Genomic DNA, 21648 nt, shown 5'->3' on the forward strand with positions numbered 1-21648 from the left:
CTGATGGGAGCAACAGGGAATGAAGAAACAATCGATTCACTGTGGTAGCTTGAATGTATTTGGGCCCCTAAGCTTATAAGGAGTGGCATTAGGAGGTGTGGCTTTGTTGGAGTAGGTATGGTCTTGTTGGAGGAAGTGTTTCACTGTGGGGGTGGGCTTTGAGGTATTATACATGCTCAAGTCAAGTCTCAAACCACTTCCTGTTGCTTGCAGGTCAAGACATAAGAACTGTCATCTCCTTCCCTAGCACCATGTCTGCCTGCATGCTGCCTTGCTTCTCACCATGACAATAATGAACTAAACCTCTGAACTGTAAGTGAGCCACCCCAATTAAATGTTTTCCTTTACAAGAGTTGCCATGATCTTGGTGTCTCTTCACAGCAATAGAAACCCCCACTAAGACACTGATAAACAACCGAGTCTCATGGATCATATATGCAGCATCCCAGAAACTTGATGTGTTTATATGAACAAGGAGCATGTTTGTTGTATACAGCCGACTGAGAAGTCAGGTTAGCTGATTTTGTTGCGGGGGATGGTCTCTGTAAAGGAGTAGTCTCAAGTTGTATTCATCCTTGAGGAAGAAGTTGTGGTTGATACTTTCTGCACACACTGTCACCATCCATACTTGGACTAGGGGAAGGCCTAGAGCCTGAGCCAGGGAAAGAGTTCTGATGCATTGGGCCTTGACATGGCCATGCTCATGTCAACAATACACATTCACTCCAGACTTTGTCTGCTCTCTACCCTGGCCCCTGTGTATGTTCTTGTGTGGGTGTGTACCCAAAGAGGCCAGAAGAGGACATTAGATGCTCTGGAACTGGAGTTACAAGCATTTGTAAGCCACTTGACATGGGTGCTGGAAACCAAACTCAGGTTCTCTGGAGGATCAGTAAGTTCTCTGTACTGCTAAGCCAGCTATTTAGAGTCAATTTTTGTTTTTAACTGTGTGACTGTAGTGGGGGGGTGGGGGAGGCAGGGTACTTATGTGCACATGGTTGAAATTTTCTTTGGGCCGCCAACCAGCTCCCACATAAAGACACAGAAACTTATTATTAATTATGAATGGTTTGACCTTACTCTAGCTTTGTTTCTAGCTAGTTTTTTTTAACTTAAATTAACCCATTTCTATTCATCTATGTACTGCCCTGAGACTCGCTTACCTCATCTACATACTGTCCACACTACTTTCCTGCTTCCTTCTTGTCTACCTGGCTGGCTCGCTGGCTCCCTTTTCTCTCTGCTAGGCAGCCCCCCCCATCCCTCCTCTGCTTAATTTTTGGCCATTAAGCTTTTTATTAGACCAATCAGATGCCTTAGGCAGGCAAAGTGAAACAACAACAATATCTTTATATAGTTAATTAAATGCAGCATAAACAAAAGCAACACATCCTTACATAATTAAGCAAATACAGCACATCTTTACATAGTTAAACAGTTATTCTGCAACACAGACAAATGTAACACACCTTTACTTCCTTAAACAAATTTTCTGTTCCACAGCAAGTGCAGGTGCCTGAGGAAGACATGCTGGATGTTGTAAGTGATTGTGAACTGCCCATTGTGGGTACTAGGAACCAAATTCAGATCTTCAGCAAGAGTAGTGTGCACTCAACCACTAAGCCATCTCTCCAGTTACCTGGGATTCTTACAGTAGCCTATCTGGTTTCCTTTCAGAGCCCTTCACCTTTGATATATTTTCATCATAACAGTCAGAATGATATTGTTAGTATTTAAGACTGTCATTTCACCTTTCTGCTCAGAACCCTCCAAAGGCCTCACACTTACTGAGTATAAAAGTTCAAGGCCTAACAAAACCTTGCTTGGTCTTCCCTGACCTCTTTCCCTAACATTATGTGCTGTGTTCCTTGGTTCTTCCTGCACCAGCCAAACCAGCTTCTTTGTTTTTTCTTGAATACCCATGTATACTCCTAATATTTGACCAAATTTTCATGTCTTCTTCCTTATGTTCAGTATCCCTCAAATATCACCTAATTAATGAAGTCCTTGCTGCCTGCCACCTCTAATTCCTGAAAGTATAGCTAACTGTAAATACACTTGCCCAGCATACAGGAAGGAACTGGATTCTGTCCCTTGTGGGACTTGGGGGAGAAATTATTTTCCTCTTCTCCCTTCTCTGTTTTCTCTTGTTATCATAATCTACATCCTATAAAATACAACACATTTTTACTTATGAATCGTTTGTAGTCTGTCTCATCTGCTCTAAGATCTATGAGCAGTTTGGGATATTCACCCCTCTGCACCTCACTCACAGGTTACTAGTACATTCCTGGAAGGTAGCAAGTAGTCTATAAACACTGTTGAAGAAGAACTCTTTATGAGGGTATGACTAGGAAATGACTTGGGAAAAAATGCAAATTGAATTTGTTTTTATCTTTTCTCACCAATTCTGTTTCATAGAATTCATGTGTTCAGCTTCAAATGACCTAACCTAAACATTCCCTTGTCTAGGAACTATGCATGTCTTCTCCTATGTAATTTAAGAGAAATGCACAATGAAAGAATTATGTACCTCAGGCCTGTCTAGACGCCTCAGTTGGTAAAGAAAGGCACTGCCACCAAACCCAAGCCTTGGAATTTACATGAAGAAGAAAAGAACCGTCATGTACACACGTGTTTCTCTGATCACTACATGCTCATGGAATGTGTAGGCCCACACATAAATAAGTGGTTTTGTCTGTTTGTTTCTTCTTGTTGAGATTATAGTTATAACATTTCTCCCTGCCCTTTCGTACCTGCAAACCTCATATACCCTCCTTGTTTACTTTCAAATTCATAATCTGTTATTACATGCATATATGTGTGTGTATATACACATTTCTACTTCTTATTCTAATCTTCTCAGTCCACATAGTGTTACATGGATGTTGTCAGGGATGATCATTTGGTATTGTGTGCTCTTCCAGTTTTCTCACTCTCAGCATTCCTCATTTGCCTTAGTGTAGGGTTGAGGCCTCAGGAACTTCTCCCCATCCGCTTTGGCATGTCTCTTGGTGTTGTCCTCCTTCAACTCATATTTAGGCAGTCATGTTGGTGGAACTTTATGAGTGATGTATGTCTTTAATACTAGCGCTCAGGAGGCACAAGCAGCAGGTCTTTGTGACAAGACCAGCCTAGTCTATATATTGCGATCCAGGTCAGCTAGGGCTGCTAGTCAAACTGACCCTGTCTAAAAACAAAATGTTGCTTAATTTCTAAATATTTTGATTTTTACAGAGAACTTTTATTGATTTATAATTTCTATTTTTCTTCATTTCAACTGTAATTACATTTTATAATAAGAGCTATATTTTTATAATTTCAAACCTTTTAAATATTTTGAGACTTGCGTACCAATGGAGTAGACAGTCAGTATGACTATGTTGAATGTTTGAAAAGAAAAATGTATAGTATATATAGCAGTTGTGAGATGGCGTGTTCTGTAACATAAAATTGGCTGAGTTGTTTGATAATGTTACTGAAGTCTTCCATATCTTCATTGATTTTTTTTGTACGTTTGTTCTGTCACTTTATCAATAAAAGAAATTGGAGTTTTTATGACTATAAATTATTATATCTCCTTTCAATTACATTAACTTTTATTCGTATTTTGATGCCTTGTTAGGTAGAAAAATATTTAGAATGACTATATTTTCCCTTTTCTCATTGTGAAATATTTCTCTTTATTTCTGCCAGTGCCTATCCTCTGACCTAAAGTATAGTTTGCTAATAGCCACTTCTTATTCTAATCTTCTAATAGTTCATCTTTATTATGACCAATGTTTAAAATGTGTATCTTTACCTAGCCTTTTGCTATTAATTTATGCCTTTATGTTTAAGGCATATTTCTTAATGATAGCATACAGCTAAACTGTGCTTCATTGTATAGTCTGAAATTTCTGCCTAATTAGTATGCTTAGTTCGTTTGCAGCTAATGTAATTATTGACATAACTGGGTTTATCTGCCATCTTGCTGTTTTGTTTCTGTTTATCTATGTTCATAGTCTCTCTCCCTCTTTTCTTTCCCACCTGTGTGTGTGTGTGTGTGTGTGTGTGTGTGTGTGTGGAGGGTGGCCGTGTACACATGTATATAAAGGCCCAAGGACAGTCTCGGCTATGTGGTTACTTAGGTGCTGCCCACGTTGTCTTTGAATTGGCCTGGAGTTCACCAAGTAGGGTAGACTAGCTGGCCAATAAGCCCCAGAGAACCTCCTGTCTCTTCCTCTTTGGTGCTTGGACTACAGGTGTGAGCTACCATACCTGAGTTTGTTTTTAATTTGGGTTCTGGAGCTGGAACTCAAATCCTCATGCTTGCAAGGCAAGTGCTTTATCAACTGAGCTATCTATCACTCCAGCCCTTTCCTGTCTTCTTTTGGGAGAGTTTTCAATCATTTTATCTTCTTTATTGCTTATAAGCTGTGCCTTTGTTTTATATTTTTAATTTTTTCGATTTTGTGTGTGTGTGTGTGTCTAAGTTTTTTGCCTATATGTAAGCATGTTACTACATGCATGACCGGTGCCCTCAGTTGTCAGAAGCAGAGACCAGATACCCTGGAGCTGGAGTTATAAATGATTGTGAGCCACCATGTGGGTGCCTGGAACCAAACCTAGGTCCTCCACTGCTTTAGCCCACCAGTTGTTTTTGGTTTTGTGGCAAGATGCCTACTGGCTCAGGAGATTCTCCCATGGGGAGCACATGGAGTCAGTCTGCCCTATTTCCTTTCTCTATCCCTGTTGTTTGCTGAACCATGGTGTGTTTTCCTGCCTGAAAAGAAAGGGTCAGATTAATGTCCTTTGGACTTGGTTTGGAATCCGTTGCCAAACACCAAGTTTTTCAAGATGGCCCTTCTATTTTTAAAATGCTTCTGTGGGCACTTGCGCTTTTTGTGGTTACACATGGTGCAGGGTGGCCCTGTCAGTCTTCTTGCTGACAGTCCTACTTTGTTCCTGAGTCAGGGTCTGCTAGATGAGGCCCCTGGCGTGGAGATGAAGCCATGGCCCCAAAGGTATCACTTGTAGTACATGCTGAAGTTATGCCAGTGTTTGGCACTCCAGGGAGACTCACACAATCAGGGTTATGATGGTAAGGCTGCTAAAGCTCTCAGCCAAGAGATCTCTGGTGTATACGGATCCTGAACTTTCTTCTGGTACCAAACTAAGCAGCATTCCTACTAATCAGAGCACTGTGGTTTATTACATTCAACTTCCGAGTCAGCAACTGAAAGATAATGAGGTTCCGGAGCTTTGGTAGCACAGCATTTTATCCTTGGACATTGCCTTTTCCCTAATTCGTTTCTGTGACACTTGAAGAGTCTTCTATCCAAGTGCCAAGAGGAGTTATTCCAAAGAGAATGTTCTTCCTTCTTTCTTTCCTCCCTCCTTCCCTCCTTCCCTCCCTCCTTCCCTCCATCTTCCCCTTCCTCCATTCTTCCCTGCTTCTCTTCCTCCTCATTTCTCCTTCTCTTCCTTCTTCTTTCTTCATTTTAGGCAGGCTCTCAATATATATTATATCCCAGCTCGCCTCAAGCTCAAAGACCCCTCCTGCCTGCCTCCCAATGCTGCTATTAAAGGTGCTGCACCACAAAACTCTTCTTTTACAGAGTGCCCAGCAAGTGTGCAGCACTGCAATCTGAGGAACATGACTGGTCTCCCACTAGCTGCTCTGGGATCACTGGATCATCGCTGTCTGGTTTTATGCCCCAGACTACTATAAAGCAATCTGTACTGTGGAGCCAACCTATAGTCTCAATATCATGCCATTTTCCAGAGACTTATCAATGAATTGGTGAATAACAGTCCTCCCGTGTCCCTTATAAATTTATTTTTGACAGGTTTTGTGGTGCACGCCTTTAATACTAGCACTTGGAAGGCAAAGGCAGCAGATCTTTTGCATTTGAGGCCAGTCTGATCTTCATAGGATGTTCCAGGCCAGCTAGAGCTACATAGTAAGAACAAGTCTCCAAAAATATTTTTTAAAAGGTATGTTTAGTACTATGAGCATCCTTGTGTGACTCTTATAATCTTGTACTGTGTTAAGGTTTTGAGATGATGTGGCAAATGGTGATAGGTTTTTCCAGTATTCATTCTTTTGTGCATATTTACCTTTTCATCTTATATTTTCTTTAACCTGAAAATTTTGTAATGTCTTATAGTTCAGGTCTTCTTATTAGCAAATCTTTAGCTTGTTTATCTGAAAGACTCTTTTATTTTATTATTTTATTTTTGCAAAAAAAAAAAAAACATTATCTTGTGCATGCTAGGCAAATGTTCTACCAATGAGGTATATCTCAAAACTTGATGTGTCTGTTTGGGTTTTGATTTTTCAAGACAGGGTTTCTCTGTCTTGGAATTTACTGGGAAGGGCAGGCTGGCCTCAAACTCACAAGTACTGGGATTAAAGGCATGCACCACCTGGCTTAGATGTGGTTTGATGAAATAGGGCATGGAAGTGCAGAAATGACTGACCATGAGCTCGATCCTCCTGTTTCAGTCTTCCAAACAGGAATTACAGACAAGAGTCACCATGCCCAAACATCATTTTAACTTTAAAAGGACCTTTGTGGGAGGAGGTGGCAGAGAGACCTGGGGTATTTTGGGAAACCCAGGATGGTTGGTGAAGTTAGTTATATTTCAGTTTCTGCTTCTGGTAATAAAGTTGGCTTTGTTCTGCATCTTGGGTAGAAAGTTGCAGTTCCATAAAAACTAAAAATTCAGTTTCAAGACCACACCCTGGTAGTGTGCAGCTTAATCCAGCTCACTAATTACTAGTCTACAAAATGACTTTTCATTTTATGAGATAAGGAATCTTGGGCTTTCTTTTTCCTTCTGTTTTATCTGTAATTATCATGTGTTTAGAGCATATAGGATGTGGTAGATTGAATGTAAATGGCTCCCATAATCTCTCAGGGAGGGGCACTATGGGGAGTGTGGCTTTGTGGAGTGGGTATGGTCTTGTTGAAGGAAGTGTGTTACTGTTGGGGTGGGCTTTGAGGGTTTTTATGCTCAGGATTGAGACACCACCCAGTGTCCATTTCCTGTTGCCTGCAAGATCTAGGACTCTCAGCTACTACTCCAACATATTAGCATGCTCAATTAAATGTTTTCCTTATAAGACATAGGATCAGTTGAAGCATGAATTCACTGTGCCACCTTGATGGAGAATTCTGATTTTTTTATTTATATTGATTAGAGAAATAGTGTAATTCAGTAACTTTATTTACTTTACAACCAAACAAAGAGGCCTCCATGGTAATAGAAATGTAGGTAAAATATATTTTCATATAGTGTTTCCATTTTCTCTTTAAGATCACTGTAGCTGGGTATTTGAATAGAACACAGAGAGGAAATCTTAGCACCTATCCTACCTCTACTTCTGACCGATCTCCTTTCCTCCGTCCTTAATGGAGAGAGGAGCTAAGTTGATGGGAAGCTAGGGTTTCCAACCTCTGTGGTGGGAAGCCCATAGTCTGCTTGTGAAGAATATTTGAATTGTTGGTAAATTTGTGATAGAGTGGGAGACTTCCCAGAAAGTAACTGTGCCTGAACTTGGAAAAAAGAAGATAAGTCTTTCTTTTTGCTGTTTGTCTCAAACTATTTTCTACCCATATTTCATTTAAATATGAAAAAAAATTAAAACAACTTTCAGATTTTTTATTCCATTGATTTCAGACTTTTTATTTTGTTAACTGTTTGCAGAATTGTATTGTGATTTACGGAAGCATTTTAAATATTTCCAGAGGTTGACTATAGAACTTTCTGTATTTAAAAATCCATCTAAATTTTATGCAAAATAAGTTTCTTTTGGCAGTACAAAACTAATGAAGTAGCAAAAACACCTGCTAGAGCAAAGTGATTCTCACCAACCGCCTTAACTCTCCTTAGAAAACACACCCAGCACTCAGGTATGGACTTCTGTTTTTAGTTGAAGTCTAGAAATGTACATGTGGTCGTTCCCACTGAGTCATTTCAAAACTGGCATTATTCTCTTAAGACTAGTCTCTTCTTAATGAAACTAAAATAAATTTGCAAGTTAATATCTTACATAAAAAATTAAGTATCTTCTCGGAGGAAGTTTAATACAGAGCAGATGACTGGAGAAATGATTGCTTCATTGTTTTACTGAGGAAAATAGTGAAAACAAATGCCCCATCTTTAAATAACTTCATGACTGTGATGTGGTGCCTGAGTTAGGGTGTGGGAGACCTACAGCATGAGATGAGAGCTATCGTGCAGCACTGAGAACAGGCTTTGCTTATTTAACTGGGCTGACATACTGCAGAGGCGAGCTATGTGCTAAAATTAGATATTAGAGTTCATCCAATAGCTGCACAAGTTATAATCCTTTTGCAACTGGAACTTTGGGTTCATATCAGGACACTGCAATATGAGAATGTAAATCACTTGTGCCACATCCTTAGGAGGCCATTTTACCATGGCTGCCTACATTGCAGAGCCATAGAGTTATTAAAGATAGAATTTCCTCAGCTTATTCTTTGGCCTTTGTTTTATTTTTTCCTTATTGTTTTTCTTTCATATGTGGGAAGATGCTTTGAAAATGATATTTAATTCTCTAATATCCTGGTCCCTGTGATCCCTCAGATGTAAAATATATGTATTGGAAAGCAAGAATTGGGCAAGTACTGTGCCAACACATTAGATTCTATGGGTTTTGTGGGTAAGATAATGTAGAGACAGAATGACTTGGAATCAAATAGAACAGTGGTTCTCAACCTTCCTAATGCTGTGACCCTTTAATACAGTTCCTCATGTAGTGATGATCCCCAGCCATAAAATATTTTCATTGTCACTTCATAACTGTAATTTTGCTACTGTTATAAATCATAGTGTAAATATCTGTGCTTTCCAATGGTCTTAATGATCTTAGGTCACCCCTGTGAAAGGGTTGTTCCACCCCCAAAGGGGTCATAACCACTGAGATAGATCTACCAGCCCCAGTGTTTAACCTAATCTTCACTCCCTGTAGCGGCATAAATGAACGACAGACAGAAATTATAATAAAATATTTAGCTTTAATTGGGAAAGACTCATAGAACTGGAGTTCCAGCGGAGAACAGGAAAGCAGAAGAAAAGGCAGGGAGCACACCTGCAATCTTTATAAGTAAAAAATATCCTCAGGGGACCCCGCCCTACAAGCAAGGTGATTGGCTGGGTCTCCCCTACATCTCCCCTTTTTGTCTAAAATAAGACAGAGCCAAACCAAATACAGCTATATACAATAGGAACAAATAATAAATATACTAAACATTTTATTTTAAAGAGTCTAGATAATGTAGAGAGTAACTACAATTATCTAATCTTTAACTCCGTCAAAGATCTGAGAAGGGAAGTAATATTACTTAACAAACGAGAAATATCCAAAATGTGCAACAAATGACAGAGACAACTGACTACCTGGGCAATCACCCAAAGTCTCGTTAGCAATGTTGAGTCAACCAACTTTGGCTAAGGCCTAACATAACTGACATACCGTTATTAAAGGCAAGGAACTTTCTTAGAACTATCCTACCCTGTCTTGGCAGGATAAGACAATCCTGTTTCATCCACTTTATGGATATTCTGTATCTTTGTCAGTAGTTGAGGTATGGGCTTTTCTTAAGGCAGCTGGGTTCTGCTTATTCAGGCAGCGGCTGTACTGCTGCAAACTCAGCCAAGGCAGGCAGGGAGGGGTTAACGTGCTCAGGCCGAGTAAGTCTGGCAGGCAGGGTGGGGTGCAATCTTTATAAGTAAAAAATATCCTCGGGGGACCCCGCCCTACAAGCAAGGTGATTGGCTGGGTCTCCCCTATAACTCCCTGTAAGTAAAAGTTTACCTAATTCCTTGTCAGCACCTGTCTTAGGTAGGGCTTCTGTTGCTGTAAGGAAACGCCATGACAAAAGCAAATTGGGAAAGAAAGGGTTTATTAGACTTCATATCCCTGTTCATCATCAAAGGAGTCAGGGCAGGAACTCTGACAGAACAGGAGCCTGAAGGCAGGAGCTGTTGCAGAGGCAATGAAGAGGTGCTGCTTATTGGCTTGCTTCCTATGGCTTACTCAGATTGCTTTCTTATAGAACCTAGGACCACCAGCCCAAGGATGGCCCCATTCCCAGGGGGCTGGTCCGATGGAGCCATTTCCTAAGCTGAGGCTCCTTCCTCTGATGACTGGCTTGTCAGGTTGACACACACCCAGCCAGCACACCACCTTCCCTTGGTTTGGACAGATATAGAAAATACTAGATGCTGAGAAAGTGTCCCATAATCTCTCCTTCAGGAAACATTTAGGCTTTTGGCTAGACAGACACATTTACTGAATGTTATGTTGCACAACATTGTCCTGTGCATTTTCTCACTTAGTCCTAACAGGCACATACAGTACTGGGTCCAGTACGTTTGTTGTATATAGATTTAGGCTTTACTTGCCTTCAGTTTACTAAGTAAGAAGTGGCTGAACCAGACTCAACACAGAGTTCTTAACCACTATGATTTTAAGCCTTATAAAATATCATCCAGATATTCTACCAAATTTAATGGCAAACCATTAATTTCTTAATTATATTCACTGTTTGCCATATCTAATATTGTAAATTAAGTGAGTGTTGTAAATTGGGTGGCTTTGGAAACAGAAAGATCTTACTTTCTTCCTTCCTTCCTTCCTTCCTTCCTTCCTTCCTTTCTTTTTTTCTTTCTTTCTTTCTTTCTTTCTTTCTTTCTTTCTTTCTTTCTTTCTTTCTTTCTTTCTTTCTGTTTGTTTAAACAGGGTCTCCTGTAGGCCAGCTCAGCCTAGAGTCACTATATAGCTGACGTGGAGTTCCTGATATTCCTTCCTCCGCCTGCTAATGCTGGGATGAGATGTGCACATCACACCCATTTGTGTATGGTTTATCCATCCATCCTTTCCCCTCCCCTCCCCATATGCAGGCTCTCTACCATCTGAGCTATATTCCCGGCTCCAGATTAAATTCTAACAGTTCTGGGGGCTAGAAATTTAAGATGAGAGTCTTGATAGGTAAATTTGGTTTCTTACAACTCTCTGCTTACAACCACTGTTGTGCTCAGAATGTTTGTGTCCCAGGACTTAGATGGTGACATACTAACCCCACGGTGAAGGTAGAAAGAAATGGGCAAGACGTGCTCATAGAAGAAACTATCCCCTTACGAAAACTACAGAGGGACGCCTCATCTTTTGCACCCCATGAGGACACAGTAAGATGGTGTCACCTTTAAGGAAACAGTTCTCAGCAGATACCAAATCTGCCAGCACCATAGTCTTGGACTTACCAGAAATATAAGAAATATATGGTGGTTATTTATAAATCATGAAGATTTCTGATTGGTTGTTTTAGTTTGCTTTGCTTTGTTTTAGTTTTTTTAAAGATCTCACTTTTCAACCTGGGCTGTCCTTGAACTCATAGCAATCTTCCTTCCTCTGCCCCCGAAGCACTGGGATGAAAGGCATGAGCTACTGTGTCCAGTTTACACTATTTTGCTCCAGCAGCCTGAAGAACTAAGGCAGTGGTTTGTTGTTTGTGTTTGATTATTTATTTATTTTTTATTTTTTGAAAGGTTCCTTTTGTAGCCTGGATGGCCTATAACTTATAGTTTCTTCCCCTTCCTTCCAGGTGTTTTGATTCTAGGGCAGTGCCACCATTTCCAGCCTGACAGCTGCTCTCTTGTTCTATCCTCATGTCTGCCCTGTGTCTATATGTTATCCATGTTTTGGGGAGACCCCATTTAAACATCTTTAAAGGTAAATAAAGGTATATTCTAAAGTAGTTAGGGCTTCAGCATGGATTGAGGTAGAGCATAATTCAGCCTGTAATGATGCATATGTAGCACAAAACATGTGACACCATGTAGAAAAGAGGAACTAAGAGTGTTTACTATGTATGAGACACCCTCCCAAACACTCCGTGTCATTTCATCTGTAAGTAGATAGCACTCTCTATACTGTTCTCTTTTTAAAAATGTAATTCTTCAGCTGGAGAGTTGGTTTTAAGAGCAATTATTGCTCTTGCAAATGATTCACATCTTACTCCCAGCACCTATATAGAGGTTTACAATCATCCATATCATAACTCCAGTTCCAGGAGCTCTGACACTCTCTTCTGACCTCTGTAAGTGCCAGGCATATAGACAAGATACTCAATACATATAAAATAAAATGAATACATATTTTAAAAATTGATTTTCTTAGCAAGGTATGGTGGTGCACTCAAGAGGCACAGGCAGTGAATCTTTGTGAATTCAAAGTCAACTTGCTCTTCATATATAAGTAGTACCAGATTAACCAGTGCTGCATAGTGAGATTCTGTCTCAAAAACAAAAAGTATTATTTTTCAATTTTTCTAGTTCTTTGATAGTTTCATTCATGCATATATACATTTTAATCATTTTCACCACCTCATTACCCTCTCATTTCTGCTGCTCTAAAATCTTCCTTCTTTCCAAATCTCCTTCCTGCTTTGATGTCTTTTTGCATCAGAGAGAGACCCACTGAATTTAATTAGGATAGTCCGTGTGGGTGGGAAGTTATTTGCTGTAGCTATGCAGTTTATCAGGAACTATACCGCTAAAGCAAGTGGCCAGCTCCCAGTCCCACCTCTCAGCAGCCATAAACTGCCAGCAGTCCCTCAGGGAGGCATGGGACCAGATGAACCTCACCCCAGTCTGTGATAAAATCTTGACTAGCCTAATCATGTGCATGTTTTTAAATTTTATTTTTTCTTTGATGATTTTATACATTATATAATGAATTATAGTTGTGGTAGATACTATTCTTATCCACATCTATTTTGACCTTGATGGGTGGAGAAGAGGAAGGTATTTTAGAAAGAAGTCAGTCATAACTGAGTCAGGAAACAGAAATGAAAGAAGCATGTGGGGACAATGAGGAGATACCACTTCTAGGTGACTTAGGAGGGTCATTTGTCTATGTGTTACTTTCATTGGTTAAGAAAGAAACTGCCTTGGCTTTTTGATAGAACAGCAGCTTAGATAGGTGGAGAAGACCGAACAGAATGCTGGGAAGAAGGCAATGAGGCAGATGCCATGATTTCCTTTCCCAAGACGGACGCTAGCTAGACTCATGCCGGTAACCCATGACCTCATGGTGGCATACAGATTATTAGATATGGGTTAGTCAAGATGTGAGAGTTAGCCAATAAGAGGCTAGAACTAATGGGCCAGACAGTGTTTATTTTATTTATTTATTTATTTATTAAAGATTTCTGTCTCTTCCCCTCTGCTGCCTCCCATTTTCCTCCCCCTCCCCCAACAGACAGTGTTTAAATGAATACAGTTTGTGTGTTGTTATTTCCAGGGCTAAGCTAGATGTGTGGGAGCTGGGAGGGATGAAAAGCAGACCTGCTCACCTCCTCACTACATCTGGGAAAGAGCAAATCTGAGGAACTAACAGGATGCACTTCTGAAGGCTAGCATTATGATTCTTAGCTTAATTGCTCAGTGAGGTTATCCCAGTTCTGTAGATTAATGTTCTATAGATTAATGCAAACTGAGGAAGGATCATTTGTATTCCAGCCATTCAGACCCAAATAATCACATAGAAACTATATTAATTACAACACTGTTTGGCCAATAGCTTAGGCACATTACTAGTTAGCTCTTACATCTTAAATTAACCCATCTCTATTAATCTGTGTATTGCCATGAGGCTGTGGCTTACTGGCAAGGTTCTGGGCGTCCTTCTCCTTTGGTAACTACATGGTGTCTCCTTGACTCTGTCTATTCTCTCTGTCTCTATTCAGATTTCCTGCCTGGCTTTACTCTGCTAAGTCATTGGCCAAAACAGCTTTATTTATTAACCAATAAAAGCAATACATGTACAGCAGGACATCCCACATCAGATTAATGTTTCAGTGGTAGAATGCTTGCTTTTTTTCAATTTTTATTTTATAAGCATTGGTATTTTGCCTTCATGTATGTTTTTGTGAGGGTGTTGGGTCTCCTGACAATCTGCCATGTGGGTGCGGAGGATTGAACCCAGGTCCTTTGAAACACACACCCACTACTTCTACTACTATTACTACTAGTAATAATAATAATAATAATAATAATAATAATAAAGTTGTTTAAAATAAAAGGCTATTATATTGTTTTATAGCATACATATTTTTAGACTTTAGGTAATATACAAATACTAATTTAAAGCCAAGTACTACTTAATATATTTGATTTGATTTATAACATATTATATGCACCAAACATATAAAGCAGGTTAAAAAATTATAAGTTTTATTTTATTCTGTTGGCAGTAGAGTATTCTGCCTTACAAAAAAATATATAAACCAATTCTTACTATTGTTCCCCAAAAACAATTTGGTATTTGCAAGTCCAGATTACACCTGCCAAAATGTCAATAATATTTTTCACTTTCATTGGCTGTGTTCTCCCTACACTTCCCCTGTGTCTTTAGACAAATGGAACCAGTATTTTAGCAACAGTTTCACCAGAAATAAAGGAAAGGAAGACTTTATTCATTTCTTGAGGGTGCATAAAAAGATAGATGTTAGCATCCACAGTATAGAAGAAGACAAAGTATGTCTAATAAGGCAGTGTAGGAGTTGGTGTGCCTAACTGTACATTTTCTCACATAACTACTAAGTTTCACTGCCTAGCAGTAAACACATTAATATATCATGTGGGAATTCATTAAATTGCTTTCTTAAATATCACAGTATATAATCTTTTCATAGATTGTAGAAGTAAAGTGCTTGGAATGCTAATTAAGTGGAATTCAAAGCACATGCTTCATGAGGAATAAGTAAGAAAACAGAACTATTGTACCTCAGTTGGACTGGGCCAACTGTGAAGATAGATGTATTAGTTAGGATTCTCTAGAGGGACAGAATGGATAACATAAAGATATATAACAGTTGCTCAGTCTTTGAAGCTGGATGACTCAGTGATAGAACTTTCCCACAGTGACTTTCACACCTGGGATGCTGGCAACCCAGGAGGTGCTTCAACATTCCCAGACTGGAAGTGAAAGCCTGGAAGGTACCTGGAGAGTCAGTTAGTGGTTCTCAGTCAACGAGGGAAGCCTAGGAACTGGTTCTGATATCAGCAAAGGAATTAGCAGCAACAATAAGGTAAATGACTTTGGCATCAAGAAGGGAAAGGCCAAGTGAGCAAAACTGGAGGGATAAGCATCCTTCTGCCATGCCCTTTTTCATCTTTGCTGCCACTGGAAGGTGCTGCTCACACCTGGTTTTCCCACATCAGTTAAGGCAATTGGGACAGTTCTTAAAATGAGGTTCCCTACTCAGATGATTCTAATTTGTGGCAAGATGACATTAAAATGAACCATCACAATAGAGAATGGCAGAAGCCGTATAATCCAAATTATATTAAAGCTGAGTCTCCTTTGTAATATCCCAAGAAAGCTGGCATTCTGCCTGGTTTAGCCCTATACTCTCTGTATAGAGATACTCATTATTTACCAGCACAACGCAAGATTTTATTTAGAAAAATAACTACATATCCTTCTATTCTTATTTCCCCATCCAAACTCCACAGAATAATCTCTCCAACAGTCCTTCACCTGTTTGAACTCAACCACCCTATCATATACTGTCCTACTGTGGTATCACTTATAAAGATGCTTCCTAAGCCAGAGCCAGGATGTTTACCCATTTATATTCAGCACCTGAACTGTTGTCATCCCTGGAGCAGGCTGGAGGGAGTGTTTCTCATTTGATGGGTCACTAGAGCAGGGAAAGAGGAAGTCCTACATGTGGACCTAGGTAAGAGTCTTAAGACTTAATTTAAACGTGGTTGCAGCAAAGGTAAGGGCTGTGACATTTTATTTGCCTTAATAAACCAAGACACAAGTTTTGATTCATGTCATTAACATTCAGCAGAGCCTGTGATTTGAGTTTGAGCCTCGAGTTCCATTCTCCTGCCAATTTTACCATTGTCCAGTTCTGTATCCCTGGGCAATCCTCCCACTGACTCAGAGGTCTCTCTTCTGTGAATCCCAGCACTCTCACATCCAGATTAGCCTCCTATTCCTTTGCATCTTTTGCTCTACTGAAACACTTGGTTGTGGTTTTGATCACCCGAGGCTTTTGTTACTGGTCTCTGAAATAGTAGTTCTTGAAGATGAAGACTCAGTCTTGGTTTGTAACTTGGTACGTATGCTTTCTAGAAGCAGTTTTTAAAAAAATAAAAAGAAGAGGTAAGAAATTAGAATGAGGAGGTTAGACTAAATTATCTAAATAGCCTCCCAACTAAAACTCCATATTTCTCTATCCTTCAGTGCTTAGATTCCTAAGCAACTTCAGAGTTTTAGAAAGTCTGTGTGAAGAGAATGAGTTTTAAAGTGGTTACATCAGAACAAGAAAACTATAAATAATGTATTCATATATTAAATTTTAGGACTGAGGTTTAGAATTCATTTAATGACCCATTTTATTTTATAAATGAGGAAACTGAGGCAAACTGAGATTAAGTTGTCTGCCCGAACTCCTTCACATAGCTCAACTTTCAAGCCCAAGAACTCTCTGGGCCTCAACCTGAATCTTTTGAAAAAGTATCTACAAATAAAAGTGAGGTTCGTTGCCCTTTTATAGCAACTTACAGATTTCTGGCCCTAATTCAAACCTCAAGAAACACATCTCTCCCAGACAAACTAATAAAAATGTGTCCTGCCTTCCTTCCAGAATTGTCAGAGGATGTCATAGTACTATGTAGATTGCTCCTTCAGAATGTCTGCTAGCTGGGACTGTAGTCATGTGACTTGCTGTTCCCTGGATGGGAGTCCAGGCTCCATGTTCTGGTGGGAAGCCATGGGTAGTGCTACTCTAAGACCAACTTCTTGGCAAGTAGCCTTAAGGTACAGCTGTAAGGTGACCTAGTACATGGCCAGGGCCAGGGCCCGGGCTCGGGGCCAATTCCAAGAAAACTTGAGCCAAACCTATTGGAACTAATTCCCAGTGTACTAAAATTGCTCTCAATTAAAATTTTAGATCAGAGAATTTTCTTATTTAGCATAAGAACTACTTCAGTTTAGAAGGTCATAGAAAAAGTATTTTGATATTTATGTTATTTATGTTCCTTTTATGGACCAAAATATATATATAAAAGACATTAGATTATTCAAGAAGCTATGAAAATATTTTTAAAGCAGCAATTTTCATACTATATGATGAGTATCTTTTATCTTTGAACATTGCATATTAAATTGCAAAACTCCTTCAAATGTAAGGTGGCCTTTTTGACTAGTTATGTCAGCTTGACAGAAGCTAGAGCCATCTGAGAGGAGGGAACATCAACTGAGAAAGAAATCTCCAGAAGATCTAGCTACTGGAAGGCAAGCCTGTAATTAGTTATTTTCTTAATTAGCAACTGATAAGGGTGGGCTAGCCCATTGTAAATGGGGACACACTTGGGCTGGTGGTGCTGTGTCCTATAAGAAAGGAGGCCTAGCAAACCAGTAAGCAGCACCCCTCCATGGTCTCTCCATCAGCTCCTGGCTCCAGAGTCCTGATCTGTTTGACTCCTGCCCTGACGGCCCCCATTTTTTGAACACTGTCTTAGCTAGTCTAATGTTAAAAACTGTTCTAGTTTGCTTTTGGCTACTGTGATAAGACACTAACATAAACCAACTTGGGAGGAAAGGGTTTATTTCATTCCTTACAATTCCCAGGTCACAGTCTGTCACTGGGGGAAGTCAGGGTAGGGATTCAATGCAAGAACCTGGAAGCTAAACTGAAACAGAGACCATGGAGGGGCATTGGTTACTGGCTCAATTTCCATGACTTGTTTAACTCACTTTCTTATGTAACCCAGGACCACCTTCCTAGGGCTGGCAAAATGAGCGATGTCCTCTTACATCAATCATTAATCAAGAAAATGCTCCACAGGCTTGCCTAAAAGCCAGTTTGATTGTGGTAGTTCCTTGGATGAGGTTTGCTCTTCCCAAACTGTTGCGATACTGCACAGAAAGACTAACTCTTGGTGTCATTTACTCGAGTGGGTCTGATTAATTCAGTGGAGTTTTGATCTCCTGTTCTACTCTAAGAGAGTCTAATTTAAGAAGCAGTAGTCCTAAACAAAGGACATAATCTGAAAATCACAGCAAACACAGTCACAGAAAGGAATGAGGAACTTTTGTCCTAGTCAGTCTTTTAGAGGAAACTCACAGGGGAGAAAATTGTTTTTCTGGCCTTACCGACACAGAACAGTGCGCAAAACATAGTCAGATCTTGTCACTCTGTATTCACGTTAATTCCACATATTTGTGGAAGGGGCCGTGGCTTTCAGTGCCTCCACGCCTTCAGTGCCCCCACGCCTTCAGTGCCCCCACGCCTTCAGTGCCCCCACGCCTTCAGTGCCCCCACGCCTTCAGTGCCCCCACGCCGTCAGTGCCCCCACGCCTTCAGTGCCCCCACGCCGTCAGTGCCCCCACGCCGTCAGTGCCCCCACGCTTTCAGCACAAGTCTTAGGCCTTGCAGTTGTTTAAATGAAAATGGCCCCCATAGGCACATATATTTAAATGCCTGGTCCCCAGTTGGTAGAGCTATATGGAAAGGCTCCTCCATGGTCTCTGTTCAGCTTCCAGATTCCTGCAAACAAGCCACCAGTTACATGCTTTCTTTTATAAGAGCTGTCTTGGTCATGGTGTCTCTTCACAGCAATAGAACAGTAACCAAGACAAATTTGGTCACCAGATCTCACACACATATGTGGTTATGAGTTATGAAATAGTCACAAAGGAAAAATGGGGAATATGATACAGTAGGGTGTCTAAAACATAGTAAGATTGATAACAATGTTTCTTAAAGGTGATTCATTCTGAACAGGTTAAATATGTATATAAGTATGGAAGTTGAATGAGGAAGTGGTTGTCAATGACCTTGAGGTACATTATTAACTTGGTTCCAAGTGGAGTAAAATTTTGATTTGTAAAGGCAAGCTTTAAACACCATTTCTCAAAAACTATTCCCAGACCAGGTGACTAGCTTGTGTCAGGTTGACAAAACTAATCAGCATAAGGACCACTGGCAAAGTAGTTAAAACCGTGGCCATAAAGTCACATTGGCTGAACCCAGACTGCAGGTGTGCCATCTCAGGGGTTGGATCTTAGCCTGCTCGAGCCTCAATGTTTTCATCTGTAAGTGGATAAGTGTTTAGCATTAGGTTGTTAGAAAGTTCACTAAGTCATGTAAAATGTAGCACACTGCCTATAGCATAGTTTCTAATTTTAGTTGCTGTTATTTTTTTACCCATACTTCTATAATAGATTTGAATCCCAATCCTGTAATATTCATAATCTAGCACAGAATTCTGAAAAGCCAGAAATACCTTACATCAAAATATGTAGAAAGTTCTATATGGATAGGTTTGTGTTTAATCTTCTTGTCAGAACTTGAGTGAAAGACTTAATCTGAGGGTTTTCACTGACTTAAGTCCCTGAAGACCTTCCCAAATATCATTTCTTCACCTCCCAGAGCCTTGTTAAAGGAAAAACAAATAACCAAGAGGGGTAATGTTCGCTTGTAATCTTAGCACTAGTAAGGCTGAGGCAGAAGGATTATAAGGTTGAGGGCACCCTGAAATTACATAATGATTTCTTAATAGGCCTAAGCAACAGAAGACTTTGGGGGATGTGGGGAGTGGGAGAACCAATAACAGAAGAAGCTGAAAAATGTATATAAATTGTGCCTGCCTGCCTCATGGGAGATACTGGGAGGAAGTCAACAAAGGCTGGAGACTTCTAGCAGGAAGGTATTTCCTAGTTCAATAGTCTGCCTCAGTAGTTTGCTAATGTTAGCAAAAGAGCCCCTGGATGAAGATTGTCCCCACCCTTAGAGATTTTGTGAGTAGGTTTTGTTTGGAGCCCGAGAATTCATTCATAATCTCTCTCTCTCTCTCTCTCTCTCTCTCTCTCTCTCTCTCTCTCTCTCTCTCTCTCCCTCCCTGCCTCCGTCCCTCTGTCCCTCCGTCCCTTCCTCCCTCACTTCTTCCCTCCTTCCCTTTCACCCTTCTTCCTCAAGTTCTTTGGTATTCATGATGCTGGTTTAGGGACCACACTTTGAGAACCTCAGTAGATAGACATGTACCTATTGGCAGTGTGGTTTCTTCTCTCTCCATTCAGATGGTCTCTATATTGCCAGAATTCTGGTCTGTTCAATAATCTCTTCCCACCTTCATATTGAGCTGCACTTTCTGCCATCACTTGAAGATTGGATCACATCTGCTTGAAACTTGGGGTGATAACAGGCTGATAATGTGATACACTCACATTGGATCCTGTCCCAGCTCTGTATTATAGTGCTAGCACCTAACACCACTTTTATCCTGCTGACCCAGACTCTGAATGTGGGCATAATGACTCTCAGATTTGTTGATTACTTAGTCTTCGCAGCAGCTCTTTGAATGGATACTGTTACCCATTTTATGTATGGAGAAATGGGAGGTTAAAACATGGCTAGAAAGTATCTACAAGAGAAACAGGGATCTTTGTCTGTTTTATTCTCTGTTATTGTCAAAGTGTCTAGAGCAGTGGCCGACCATGCTGATGTTCAACAAATGTTTACTGGTTGACTGAAAGGTCATGAGCAAGAGGGGTCCAGGGTATGAAAGCAATTGTGCCTTAAGCGCTATTCCATAATTGCCTTATTTTAGCCACTTTTCCTTTATCACTACCTGAATCAAAGTCATCTTTCACATAAATTATGAGTCATTTTGAATCCATTATTGTTGTTTTGTGTTGATTCCTCATTCCCCATTGCTGCTGTTTTCTCTCCTCATTAAATAGTTGTTATTGTTTATTGAAATATTTCTCATTCTTATGTTGTCTATGCAACTTTTATCAAATGCCTCTTTTTCCCCTCAAGGTAAATTCAATGCATATATCTCTGTTCTAAGACAGGGAGGTAGTGTGGAATAGGAAAAACAAAGAAATTAAAATCAGGGTTCTGTGGGTAAGTCATATCTTCCCTGGTTCAGTCTCCCCAGCTATAACCTTAAGAGTTGGAAAGATGATTTTTCCTGCTCAAACACAGTAGTTTGTTTTGTTTTGTTTTTTACTCTTTGCTCTTTGGAGGCCTGCCACCCAGCTCCCAAATAAATACATGGAGACTTATTCTTGCTCATGAATGCCCTGCCTTAGCTTGACTCTTTTATAGCCAGTTTTTCTTAACCTAAATTATCCCATCTACCTTTCACCTCTGGGCTTTTACCTTTCTCTATTCTATTTTCCTTTCTTTCCTTCTTACTCTTGGCTGGTTGTGTACCTAGGTGACTTGCCCCTGGTGTCCTCTCTCCTTCTCCTTTTATCACCCTTCCCTTTTCTTCTCTTCTCCTATACATTCTCTCTGCCTGGCAGCCTGACTATCCCTCTCTCCTGCCTAGCTACTGGTCATTTAGCTTCTTAGTAGACCAATCAGGTGTTCAATCAGGTGTTTTAGACAGGCATAGTAACACAACGTTACAGAGTTAAACAAATGCAACATAAAAGAATGCAACACGCCAGGCCGGGCGGTGGTGGTGCATGCCTTTAATCCCAGCACTCGGGAGGCAGAGGCAGGCGGATCTCTGTGAGTTCGGGACCAGCCTGGTCTACAGAGCTAGTTCCAGGACAGGCTCCAAAGCCACAGAGAAACCATGTCTCGAAAAACCAAAAAA

General features: G+C 40.2%; 1 long non-coding RNA gene across 2 annotated transcripts in view; it reads left to right on the forward strand.

The window, feature by feature from the left end:
* LOC126499083 (uncharacterized) overlaps positions 1–21648 on the forward strand; it is a 117737-nt gene that overhangs the window by 36615 nt on the left and 59474 nt on the right. For both annotated transcript variants that reach the window (XR_007590970.1, XR_007590971.1), the window contains exon 2: positions 214–312. This is a non-coding gene — a long non-coding RNA (uncharacterized lncRNA). The remainder of the gene's footprint in view (positions 1–213; positions 313–21648) is intronic.

The sequence above is a fragment of the Alexandromys fortis genome, unplaced genomic scaffold, assembly GCF_014885135.2.
Source record: "Alexandromys fortis isolate MF-2015 unplaced genomic scaffold, M_Fortis_MF-2015_v1.1 scaffold_14, whole genome shotgun sequence".
NCBI classification, from domain to species: Eukaryota; Metazoa; Chordata; class Mammalia; order Rodentia; family Cricetidae; genus Alexandromys; species Alexandromys fortis.